Source organism: Pan paniscus, chromosome 3 (assembly GCF_029289425.2).
Source record: "Pan paniscus chromosome 3, NHGRI_mPanPan1-v2.0_pri, whole genome shotgun sequence".
Taxonomy (NCBI): Eukaryota; Metazoa; Chordata; class Mammalia; order Primates; family Hominidae; genus Pan; species Pan paniscus.
Window position 1 is genome coordinate 43,857,646 of NC_073252.2, and position 13,255 is coordinate 43,870,900.

The following is a 13,255-nucleotide window of genomic DNA, read 5'->3' on the forward strand; positions in this document are numbered from 1 at the left end:
GTGTGTTCAGATGTGGACTTTCCCCATCTCACCCTTTGAGCACTCACAGTTTTTCAGCTGTCTCAGAGTTTACAGACACAAGCCACTGCTTTCAAAGGATCTGTGGACCCCTCAAGTTTTATTGGTATATTCCTGCAGTGGTTCTTGGAGCAAAAGTTCACTATGTGAGTCTCCACATGTTGCTCTGTCAGTCTGAGTGGGAGCAGCCCTCCTCCTTGTTTTAATTACTGTAGAGGAATATCACTGAAAGCTATCCAGTACACTTTAATTTTAAAAGCAGGGATAGTGTCTAGCTCATTATTTTATCAACAGTGAATGGCATAACTTATTGGTGAGTTATAAAACAAATCAGTAAGGTTTCACTTTTAAAATGGTTAAACCATTAAAAGGAATGTAAACTGGTAAAAATGTTTTTCTGTAAAGCAAATTGGATATAATAAGTCTTAAATTGTGTATATTCTTTAAATTTGAAGTAATATGTCTTAAATTGTATATATCCTTTAATCTGTATTTTTACTTCCAAAAGTGTCTTAAAGATAAAGAAAAGAGAAATGTATATGGAAATATATTATTTGTATGACATTTTACTAGCAAAAATAAGTGTGCAACCTCAATGTACCATAATATTACAATAAATGTAGTAAATTAAATATGATTTACCTTTATATGAAATCTTACATTGCTATTAAATATGGTGTATGGTGACATGGGATCATGGTAAATATATATGTATATATATATGTATTGTAATTTTAAATAATGTGTTTGCATGTATATAAAGACCATTTTTATAAATGTATTCAATTAAGTCTGAACTCTTACAATGTGCCGGTCACTCCTTTAAAGTGCTGCAAACACTTGGATGTAAAAGACACGGTGCTACAAGAGCTCCACCCTTGCAAACTGGATTTTAATACTTAGTTTGAATTACTTGTTAAAGAAATGAATTATATTTTTATTTAAATCAATTTTGATACATACGTGGTTAAAACGTCAAGCCTCTTGAAATAATTCTTACTACTTAGCGTCTGGAAAAAGGAGACAGAATGGCTGAGCGTTCTCAGTGAATATTGGTGCACTAATGTAGCCTTAGCTCATAAACTAATTGATTCAGACTGGATGAGATTGAGTTGACTGGTATACATTTCTTAATCTCCCCAAGGCTCTTTCCTCTTCATGAAACAAAGGGCTAAATAAATTCATATTAGCTGAACTATAAGATTTTAAAATAATATAATCTAAGTTTTCAGCATCTTAACCTATTGTAAATTCTCAAAACGTTATTCTCAAAAATTATTATTAATTCTTAGAAAAGAAGGTGAGAAGGAGAGAATGGAAAGTGAGGAGAAACAGTCAAAAGCTTCAATAAAGGAACACAGGAACTAGCTTTGACACAAAATATGATGTGCTAAATTCTGCTTAGCTCAAGAATGAGAGATAATACTACTGAAGATTCCTTAGAGCAGATGATATTTGACTTTGTCCTTAAAGGCAGGGTTTTGCTGTCTGAAGAAGAAAGAAAAAGGCGTTTTCACGCACAGGTATTTTTTTTGTAGATGTGACAATAAGTAGATCATATGCCATTTTGGGGAATATTTTACCTAATAAGACAGTTTTGTGATACCTTTTGGTTTTAAAAGAACAATGTTTGTGGTATTGTTGGTGGAGGTGTTGGCTTTTTCTTTATTTTCCTTTCCAAGTTTCTTTTCTCCTAATTTCCGCTTATTTTCTCTTTTGGCCAAACTGTTTTGATTAACCTAACTCTAGGCCTAAATAGCTGAAGACAGTAATGATTCTCTGGAACAAGGACTTGGCAGTAATAATTCCTAGCTTGAACTTGGGAACAAGATTTGGGGCAATTTGCTAATACTCTGTGGCATGGAGCCTGGCTTAAAAACTTACAACAAATACAGTTTCTTCAAATGAAGAATAAGAATATAGTTAATGGCTCTAGAAAAATCCCGCAATGGGGAGTCTCGATCCATCTTTAACATCTGCAACTTTTTAAAGAGAATATTTCTTTTGATAATAAGACTGGCCTTTAAATTAGTTGAAGAGTGTATGTCTCAAGTTAAAAATAGATTAATTTACCTGGTTTACAATAGAGTAGTTAAAATTTGTGCACAAAAGCTGTGTTGGAAATAGAAAGTGTGACCAACTTTCAGCAATATTATTTATTTATTACTTTTCTTTTTCCAATATTTATTTTAGGTTCAAGGGGTACATATGCGCATTTTTTTCTGTGGGTAAATTGCATATTGTAGGAATTTGGTGTACAGAATATTTTGTCAGCCCAGTAATCAGCATAATACCCACTAGGTAATTTTTAATTCTCACTCTCTTCCTATCCTTCACTCTCAAGCAGATCCCAGTGTCTATTGTTCCCTTCTTTGTGTCCTTGTGTACTCAGTGTTTAGTATCCTTTTGAGAGGTGACAGCGTGCTGGCAGTCCTCAGAGACCTCGCTTGCTCTCGGCACCTCCCCTGCCTGGGATCCCACTTTGGTGGCATTTGAGGAGCCCTTCAGCCCCCCACTGCACTGTGGGAGCCCCTTTCTGGGCTGGCCAAGGCCAGAGCCCACTCCCTCAGCTTGCAGGGAGGTGTGGAGGGAGAGGCACAAGCGGGAACCAGGGCTGCGTGCGGCACTTGCGGGCCAGCTGGAGTTCCGGGTGGGCGTGGGCTTGGTGGGCCCCGCACTCGGAGCAGCCAGCCAGCCCTGCTGGCCCCGGGCAATGGGGGACTTAGCACCCGGGCCAGTGGCTGCGGAGGGTGTACTGAGTCCCCCAGCAGTGCTGGCCCACCGGCGCTGCGCTCGATTTCTCGCCGGGCCTTAGCTGCCTTCCCACAGGGCAGGGCTCGGGACCTGCAGACCGCCATGCCTGAGCCTCCCACCCACTCCATGGGCTCCTGTGCCACCCGAGCCTCCCCAACGAGCACCACCCCCTGCTCCAAGGCGCCCAGTCCCATCAACCACCCAAGAGCTGAGGAATGTGAGTGCACGGTGCAGGGCTGGCAGGCAGCTCCACCTGCAGCCCCAGTGCGGGATCCACTAGGTGAAGCCAGCTGGGCTCCTGAGTCTGGTGGGGACGTGGAGAGTCTTTGTATCTAGCTCAGGGATTGTAAATACACCAATCAGCATCCTGTGTTTAGCTCAAGGTTTGTGAGTGCACCAATCGACACTCTGTATCTAGCTGCTCTGGTGAGGACGTGGAGAACCTTTATATCTAGCTCAGGGATTGTAAATACACCAGTCAGCACCCTGTGTTTAGCTCAAGGTTTGTGAGTGCACCACTCGACACTCTGTATCTAGCTGCTCTGGTGACGATGTGGAGAACCTTTATGTCTAGCTCAAGGATTGTAAATACACCAATCGGCACTCTGTATCTAGCTCAAGCTTTGGAAACACACCAATCGGCACCCTGTGTTTAGCTCAAGGTTTGTGAATGCACCAATTGACACTCTGTATCTAGCTGCTCTGGTGGGGCCTTGGAGAACCTGTGTGTCCAAACTCTGTATCTAACTAATCTGATGGGGAAGTGGAGAACCTTTGTATCTAGCTCAGGGATTGTAAACACACCAATCAGTGCCCTGACAAAACAGGCCACTCGGCTCTACCAATCAGCAGGATGTGGGTGGGGCCAGATAAGAGAATAAAAGCATGCTGACGGAGCCAGCATTGGCAACCTGCTGGGGTCCCTTTCCACACTGTGGAAGCTTTGTTGTTTCACTCTTTGCAATAAATCTTGCTACTGCTTACTCTTTGGGTCCACGCTGCTTTTATGAGCTGTAACACTCACCCGAAGATCTGCAGCTTCACTCCTGAGACCACGAGCCCACCAGGAGGAACGAACAACTCCAGACGCGCTGCCTTAAGAGCTATAACACTCACCAGGAAGGTCTGCAGCTTCACTCCTGAGCCAGCGAGACCACGAACCCACCAGAAGGAAGAAACTCCGAACACATCTGAACATCAGAAGGGACAGACTCCAGACGCGCCACCTTAAGAGCTGTTAACACTCACTGCGAGGGTACGCGGCTTCATTCTTGAAGTCAGTGAGACCAAGAATCCACCAATTCCGCACACATTTTTATAAGTGAAAACGTGGTATTTGGTTTTCTGTTCCTGTGTTAATTCCTTAGGATAATGGCCTCCATCTCCATGCATGTTGTTGCAAAGGACATGATCTTTTTTGTTTGTTTGTTTGTTTTGAGTCGGAGTCTTGCACTGTCACCTGGGCTGGAGTGCAATGGCACGATCTCGGCTCAATGCAACTCTGCCTCCTGGGTTCAATCAATTCTCCTGCCTCAACCTCCTGAGTAGCTGGGATTATAGGCGTGCACCACCACGCCCGGCTAATTTTTTGTATTTTTAGTAGAGACAGGGTTTCACTATGTTGAACAGACTGGTCTTGAACTCCTTGTGATCCGCCTGCCTCAGCCTCCCAAAGTGCTGTGAATGCAGGCGTGAACCAACATGCCTGACTGATCTGATTTTTTTTTATGGGTATGTAGCATTCTATGGTGTATATCTACCACATTTTTTCTTGTCCAGTCCACCACTGATGGGCATCTAGATTGATTTCATGCCTTTGCTGTTGTGAATTGTGCTGTGAACATACACATGCATGTCTTTAAGGTAAAATGATTTGTACTCCTGTAAGTATATACTTAGTTATGGGATTGCTGAGTCAAATAGTCATTGTATTAAGTTACTTGCAAAATCTCCAGACTGATTTCCACAGTGGCTGAACTAATTTACATTTTTACCAGCAGTATATAAACATTTCCTTTTTATCTGCAGTCTCATCAGCATATGTCATTTTTTTTAACTTTCTAATAATACCCATTCCGACTGGTGTGAGATGATATCATAGTTTTGATGTACATTTCCCTAATAGTTAATAATATTGAGAATTTTTTCATATGCTTGTTGGCCAGGTGTATGTCTTACTTTGAGAAGTGTCTGCTCATGTCCTTTGCCCATCTTTTAATGGGGTTGTTTGTTTTTTGCTTATTGATTTGTTTAAGTCCCTTATAGATTTTGATATTAGACCTTTGTCAGATGCACAGTTTGCAAATATTTTCCCATTCTATAGGTCAACTGTTTACTCTGTAAGTTTATTTTGCTCTGCAAAAGCTCTTTAGTTTAATTAGGTCCACTTGTCAATTTTTGTTTTTGTTGCAATTGCTTTTGGAGTTTTCATCATGAATTCTTCGCCAGGGCCAATGTCCAGCATGATATTTCCTAGGTTTTCTTCTAGAGTTTTTATAGTTTAGCAATAGAATTTAAAAGGCTTGGTAAATATTTCTGCTTGGGTGTCAGAGCTCATTAATGCCTGGTCACTCAAGTCATGGTCAAAGCTTTGATAGCTCTTAAAAAAATTATCCCATAGCTTTTTTCTCTCTGGTGAAGTCTATGTAAGGCAGCTGCTACTTCTGAAAACAAAAGCACTTATAGAAATGTCATTTTTTAAATTTTCATATGAGATAGGCTCATTTGCTATAAAAACTTTAGCTTTCCAGGGCAATTCCACTCCTCCCACCTCCATACTTTTCTCAGTCTGGAAATGTATCTTCTTGAAGTAAACGAAATAAATCTGAAACTGTTTGTTTTAGTGATAAGAATGTAGTAGACAGCCTCTAATATAGCAACCAATGATTTCTGCCTCCCAGTGTACACACTCTTGTATAATCCCTTCCCCTTTAGTGTGGGCTGGATTTATTAACTGCCTTCTACCAAATAGAACACACAAGAAGTTATATGATACCAGTTCTGTCCGTGATTAGAATATTACAGGTCATGACTTCCATCTTGGATTTTCTTTCTCTCTCTTCCTCTTCCTCTTTCTCTCTCTCTCTCTCTCTCTCTCACACACACACACACACACACACACACACACACACACACGCTCTTTCTTTAATTGCAAGCTCAGGGGCAAGACACCTGTAATGTCATAAGGCAGCCTTGTAGAGAGTCTAACATGAGTGAAATTGAAGCAGATTTTTCCCCAGTTGATACTTCAGAAAAGATGAAAGTCCTGGCTGACAACTTTACTGCAGTCTCATAAAGACAAGGTCTTTCTGAAAGACCTTGAGACAGAGGCACCCAGCTAAGCCACCTCCAGATTCCTGACCCACAGAAACTTTAAGATAATACATTTTTATTGTTTTAATATGTATGGTTCAAGGAAATTTAAAGAAGGATTTGACAAAGATTTTCTTACAGGGCAAGATAATAAATATTTAGGCTGTAGGCAATACTGAATCTATCACAGCTCAAAATATGCCATTGTACCATGAAAGCAGTCATAGATAATACAGAAACAAAAAGGGATGACTGTATGACTCTCTTTCAAGATAACTTTATTTACAAAAACAGAAACTGGTTCATGAGCTGTAGTTTGCAGACACTTTATTTATAGGAAATGCCAATAAGAATAAAACAGGAGGGACAAGTAAAATAAGAAGTGTTCTAAATGGCTTGAGGCCTATAACTTCTATCTACTTCTATAAGTATGTAAAAATGTTTATAACTTTTTTCTTCCTTTTTTCCTTCTTTCCTTTATTCTTTTTCTCTTTTATGACCTCACTTTTTCACTTTTGCTTTTCTCCCTCTCCTTCCTTTTTAATGCATTCTCTGCTTTTTGCTTCTCACTCACCCTCTGTGAAATAATAGTTGCAAAGTTGATTTACCATTATCTGGACAAATCACCAAATCCTTTATTAATACTCCCTATGTTATGAATATTGGATGCTTTTATGTCTTTCTATAAGGGCATTCAACTGTGAAATACATTGGTACTAATAACTTAAAAAATTTTAAGTGTATCTCCTTCCATTTTTCTTTAATATTGTAGTTGTAATTCCTGGACTAAGCCCGACTACTAATAGATCTAAGTTATATGCTTTTATTCAGAAATAATCATCATACTATGGTGATCTCTTTCTTTGTCTCTGTCTCTCTCTCTCTCTCTCTCTCTCTCCAGATTATATTGACATCTAGCAGAACCCAACCCCAAAAAATAACATACAGAGGAAGTCAGATCTCATCATGATGGGTGGAAAAAATAAAATGTCTGAAGATTGGAGAGCAGCTACAGAGTGCTGCACCATTTCTTTAAGAGAACAATTAATTCTGAGAATCTTAATGTGGAAGATAATGAGTAAATATAGTTTAATTTATATTTTCTATGTCTGTCTCTTCTATAAGCCACAAAGCTTCTTGCTATTAAAAATATAAATGTTACAACGTTTGTAAAACTGTTTATTCATCTGTGAAATGAGAATCATATTGGCTATATACATGTTGAGATTTTTGTAAGGATTAAGTAATATGTGAGGAGGTACATATCACATTCAAAATGGATATGAACATTCATTTGGGAATAAATAATATAAAAAGCTTTATGGTAGGTAATGTTTATTGAATTATTTCCAGTTTGATCACTTCAATTTCCATATAAGATTATTTCAAATACTACCAACTATGCTTTTATCGTCTCTTGTCTAAAACATTGAATTTCATTTCATTTGCCTCTATGCTAGAAGGGCAACCTATTCTTTATCCCCATTTTGGAGCTTTGTATGAATATGTACTGCCTGGAGCTCAAACTTCACAGTTATAGAAAAGATGGAAATCTTTAATTTTGTTCTAGACCTTGACTCCAGGACTGTATGCTAATCAACTGTGGCAATTATTTCTGTGTAATTTACTAATTTCAGTTAAGACCACTTAGTTGGCCAGTGAAGTCCCTCAGTGTCAGAAGCCAAGGCATTTATTTCTGAGCAGTAATAATAGCTTCTAATAGCTATGTTAATATCCTACGGGAAGTAGAAGCCTCAGTGGCCTCTTCAATAATTAAAACAAATTTTTGTGTAAATTCATTAAAACAGAATGTACATGGGGCCTAGAAGATGCTTGGCATGTGGTAGGTACTAAAATGTTTGTTGACAGCATCTAGAAATAAATAAGTATTTGAAAGTTTAATGCATCTACATATATCATTTTCCATACTGGGATAATTTTAAAAGTCAAAAGAAAATCTATCAGTGAAATAGGCATAAACAGGGTCTGTCTTAGGTGAAATAGGATTTATGTGAATGCTAATGAAAATTTATATGTTTTAGTGGTCTACATCTTTTGGTGTATTAGACAGTTGCACTTTATAGAAGCCAAATACTTAAACAATATGGAATATTATCTTTGAACCTAGTAATTACTTTGAGAACTCAAAAATCAACATGTATATTTTTCTATTTTCAGAAGTCAGCTCTAAATTTGTTCCTCTAGAGTAACATGATGACCATTCTGGCTGAGCATTACTGAAAATGTGTAGGTTATGACTGAAAAAAACAATTCAGAGAGAACTTAACTTCAAATCTTTGTATAGTGTGTGTTCATGGGATAAGTAAAAGATAAATTTGCAAAGCCACCCAAAGTTTTTGGATTTTCATGATTAGTTAAGTCAATTTTAATATCAGTTTCTAGGGGCTTTGTAATCAAGTTATTCAGAGAAACAACGTTCCGGATGAAAACAAAATTAATCTTCCACTACAGATGTGTCTTTTGGGGTCTTTTTCTGTCAATAAATTTTGTTAATTGACAAGAAAAATAATACACACTATATGCTAATCTTTATTTTCTCTTGAAATTATATATTTCTTGGTCATACATTTAAAGGATAAGTTTGCAACTGAAGCTTAGAGAATTTTATCAGTTTAGGATTGAATGATTTGAGAAGGGGATGATTATTTCATGATCATTTTGGTAAACTGCAGCCTGGATATTATTTAATTAAAGGCAGTCCATAACTCTAGTTCCTGGAGGAAAAATATGGCAGCCTAGTCCTTTAAATCTTGAGGCCCTAAAACTAAAATATTATTAGTACCATTGAAATAAGCATTTGAAATTTTACCACCTGCCACTCATGGTTACAATTTCAAGTGGTTTTCATATTTTGATTATGAAAGGTGAGCACAAGTACTATTATCAGTGACATAAGAAGCTTATTTTATATAATAAATTGTGATCACAGTTTGATGATACTTTTATCTCACAGCAAATAGCATTTTTTTAAAGTCTTAGTTTTATCTCAATGTAACTGACATTCCCATTGTAGTTTTACATTACTCTTGCTCTTTAAATTATTCCTTGAATAAAATGGTACATTAAAAATCTTTACAGAGCAACTTATTCTAATCACTCCATTTAAATTTTGCATTTCTTATGTTTTATAACTAATGAATTATGTAGTTTACTCTTAGTAGTAGAGGAATCTCCAGTGTAATATTTACTTAGTACTATGGTCTTCCATTACACAGATGAGTTAAAAACTCTGAATCATTTGTACACCTTTAAATTGTGTTTCTGGATGAATTATGACTCAATTGAATTCCTAATTTTGAGAATATGTTGATAACTTCAACGTGCTTTATTCAGTTTAAATTAAAATCAACCACAGCAGGGTGCAGTGGCTCACGCCAGTAATCCTAGTGTTTTGGGAGGTTGAGGTGGGAGGATCACTTGAGGCCAGGAGTTTGAGAACAGCCTGGACAACATAGCAAGAGCTCATCTCTACAAAAACAATTTAAAAAATTAACCAGACATTGTCACATATGCTTGTAGTCCTGGCTGCTCGGGAGGCTAAGGTGGGAGGATCACTTGAGGCCAGTTGTTTGAGATTACTGTGAGCTATGATCACACCACTGAACTCCACACTGGGCAACAGAACAAGACCTTGTTTTTTGTTTTTGTTTTTAAATCAACCACAAAAATTCAGTGTAACCCATAATATTTAACACTTATTTGACACTAATTCTGAATTAAGCATTATTGCACGTGCTTCATGGGGTTGACAAACTACATCTCACAGGCCAGGTTCAGCATTGCTGTTTGTTTTTATAGATATAGTTTTCTTTTAAGTTGGCCACACCTATTAATTTTCGTATTTCCTATCATCACTGCTTTCATGCTACCACAGCAGAGTTGACTAGGTACCACAAAGACTGTATGTCCTATAAAGCATCAAATATTTACTATATGATCCTTTATAGAAATAGTTTGCTAACAACTATATTAGCATTTTGATCTCCTCACCAACCCTACAAAGTGTTATTATCACCATAATCTCTGTTTTAAAGAAGAAAATGGTGTACGTAACTTGTCCAAGTTCATGCTTCCATTAAATGGAAGTACACGGATTTATTCAGGCAACTGGTTCCACCAGTCCCCATTCTCAACTATGCCAAACTGCACCTCACATGGAGCATTATGTCTCTCACCTACAAAGGAGCAATTATTCCAACAGACATTAGTTTATTTTTTAAAAAATTAGCTGGGCATTAATCGTTTTTCCCCAAAACATAAAATTTGTTGCAATTGTAGATTGGGGATTAAGACTAAACTTCTGGCCACTTGGCATTGTTGCATTGATTTCTGATAGCAAAATTCTCCATATTTGTAATATAAAACAGATCTTTTATATGTTCTCAGTAAATAGTAATAGAAAGTCAGAAGAATTTGATGTGAATGATATATATAACATTATATATGATATCTATAGTTTAGCTGGCCTAAGACAAATAACAATGAAAAAAGCAATTATAAAAAGAGTCTGTACCCTCAAATATTTCCTTGTCTCCACAGCAGTTATGGAAGACACTTAGAAAATGATAGTAATTAGTGAAAATAAAAAACGCTGTCATCAGAATCAAAATTTTAGGTAATGGTTATAGCTTATCTGGGGAGACCTTATCACTATTTAAACCACTTATCCACACCCAAACCCTTTGGAAAATTAAAATTTTGCACTAATAAGAGAAGGATTTTTGCAGCTGCCAGCACATGATGGACTTCCCAATAACAGGCAGGATGAATGTTCTTTTTCACAGTTGGAGCACGGTTCCCATGGCAACACTAGCTGTATGCATTCAAATGAAACTTCTCTTTTTCCCTTCAAGAATCTTTCCCTTTTCTTCTCCCTAGCCTAACATTTTTCATTAAACATAAAAACCTTGATCTTTAAAAGGCTAAAACCTACTGGTGAACTCCACTTTTCCATTTTCCTGGTATGAAATTTAGAAGGAAAATATGCACACTAAAATTTGACTGGATGTTGATTTTCTTCCTTATTACGTCACATGCAGAATACTCAAAACTATCTTTGACCAAGGAAAATGTCCAAATTTAACTGTGACTTAGAAACCTGAGTTTTGCATACATGCAACAATGTATTAGGGGCTCTTGTTCTATTGCCTGAAGATAAAATATAATACAGAATACAGGGATTGTGTTGAGAGCAGACTGTGTTGCACATATTGGCAGCCCATTTATCACCAGGTAATTTGAATATTGATCAGGCACAGATTCTGCTATTAGTACCTGACATTCATTAAAGGCATAAACCACTTCTAATAAATAATTCCCCAGGAGAAATCTGGGCTTGGGTGAATGTCCTTGGGTGGGGGGAATTTATTACAAAGTTACAAAAAGCAAGAAAAAGAAGAAAGACATAAAATGTATGGTGGGGAGGTAGCTGATGTACAGAGAAACTGGTCTTTACAAATGTCATCAGCCAGAGTATGGTAGATACAGAATTAAATACTGCAACACAGTGATTTTCAATGTATGGTTATCAACTAAGGCTGATCTGCCAGCTGCTTATTATGTGTCCTCAACAGGAAAAGTTCAGTCTGTGTTTGTTGCCAGTGCACACACTTTCAATGAATGTGTTCAGTTTGTTTTTAATTCTTTGTTTTGACTTCTTCATTATATTTATTATGATTATCTTTATTAAAATGTAATTGTATATGTATTGAGTCTGATAACAGAAATAGATATGTTAATGTGATTGAATCATTTTGCAATGTACACATAGATGAAAATATCGCATTGTTTTCCATAAATATACAAGAAAAAGTTAACAAAACAAATACATAAAAATATAAAATAGGGCTTCTACTTTGAATGATTTTATTTTTTATTTTGTTTTTCTTAGATTTAATAGGTGTTGCATTGTTGCAATTGATGTCAAATAAAAAAATTATGGCATGAGAAGCACTATGTAGTTGACATCAGATTACACTGGGTAATTGGGATCTTCTGCCTCTGCCTCTGCATGCTTGAATAAATTCATTTTATTTTTTGTTTATTCTGAAAGAAAAAAAGTCAAATGGTACAAATTAAATAGTGGTGTAAATTTTTATGTATTGTCTTATTTTATCTTTATAAAACACTCATAAAATAGATCTTACGTTGTCCATTTTCCATGCAAAGAAACTGATGCTTTAGGAGATAACTTGCCTCTATTAGCCAGGAGGTTGCTGGATTCTGGAAAGAGGATCAAATTCAGGTTAGTTAACATATCTTAATGAATAGACCCCTCTTTGAGCTGTTAACAAAATAAAAATAATGAAGAAGGGATGTTGAGGTACTCAGAAATTGGCAAAAGCAGGAAGTTATTATCCAATGTGTGCCTGATGGGACACATAAAGAAAATTGTTAATGGAGCAATGGCTATGTACCTTTAGGAGAAAGGCTGTCCTATAAGCACTGTGAGGTGGACAACCATAGCCACTGCCAACCCATGCCCTTGCAGGGATGGGACAAAGTACTCAATGTCTCTCTCCAGTGAGAATGAGAGACACGGAAAAGGAGACACCTAACAAGATCAATAGGAAGTGCATTAGTCCATTCTCATGCTGCTAATAAAGACAGACCCAAGACTGGGTAATTTATAAAGGAAAGAGGTATAATTGTCTCACGGTTCAGCATGGCTGGAGAAGCCTCAGGAAACTTACAATCATGGTGGATGAGGAAGCAAACACATCCTTCTTCACGTGGCAGCAGGAGAGAGAAGAATGAAAGCAAAAGGGGTTTGCCCCTTATAAAACCATCAAATCTTGTGAGAACTCACCCACTCACTATTATGAGAACAGCATGAGGGTAACCACCACTATGATTCAATTACTTCCCACCAGGTCCCTCCCACGTCACATGGGGATTATTGGAACTACAATTCAAGGTGAGATTTGGATGTAGATACAGGCAAATCAAAACAGGAAGTGACGCAGCCACCGCCAGATATCATACCCCAGAGGAAGAGAGGAGACAGGGAAGAAAGATGCTAAACTTTCTTTTTCCACTGGTGCACTGCTTGCCTGTGGGGTGGCTTTGTTAAGGCTTAATAAAGTTTAAGCCTTAGGTCTTTTTCTGGAAGAAGTCTCTTCCAAGGTCTTGGGATGGAACCTATAAAAAT

The 13,255-nt window shown here is 37.3% G+C and overlaps 1 long non-coding RNA gene across 1 annotated transcript; it reads right to left on the minus strand.

Moving 5' to 3' along the window:
- Window positions 1-12,002: 12,002 nt before the first annotated feature.
- LOC129397682 (uncharacterized) lies at window positions 12,003-12,913 on the minus strand. Its single transcript, XR_008625299.2, has 3 exons — window positions 12,798-12,913; window positions 12,252-12,327; window positions 12,003-12,150 (listed from the first exon to the last, which is right to left on the minus strand). It is a non-coding gene; the product is annotated as an uncharacterized LOC129397682 (long non-coding RNA).
- Between the last annotated feature and the right edge of the window lie 342 nt (window positions 12,914-13,255).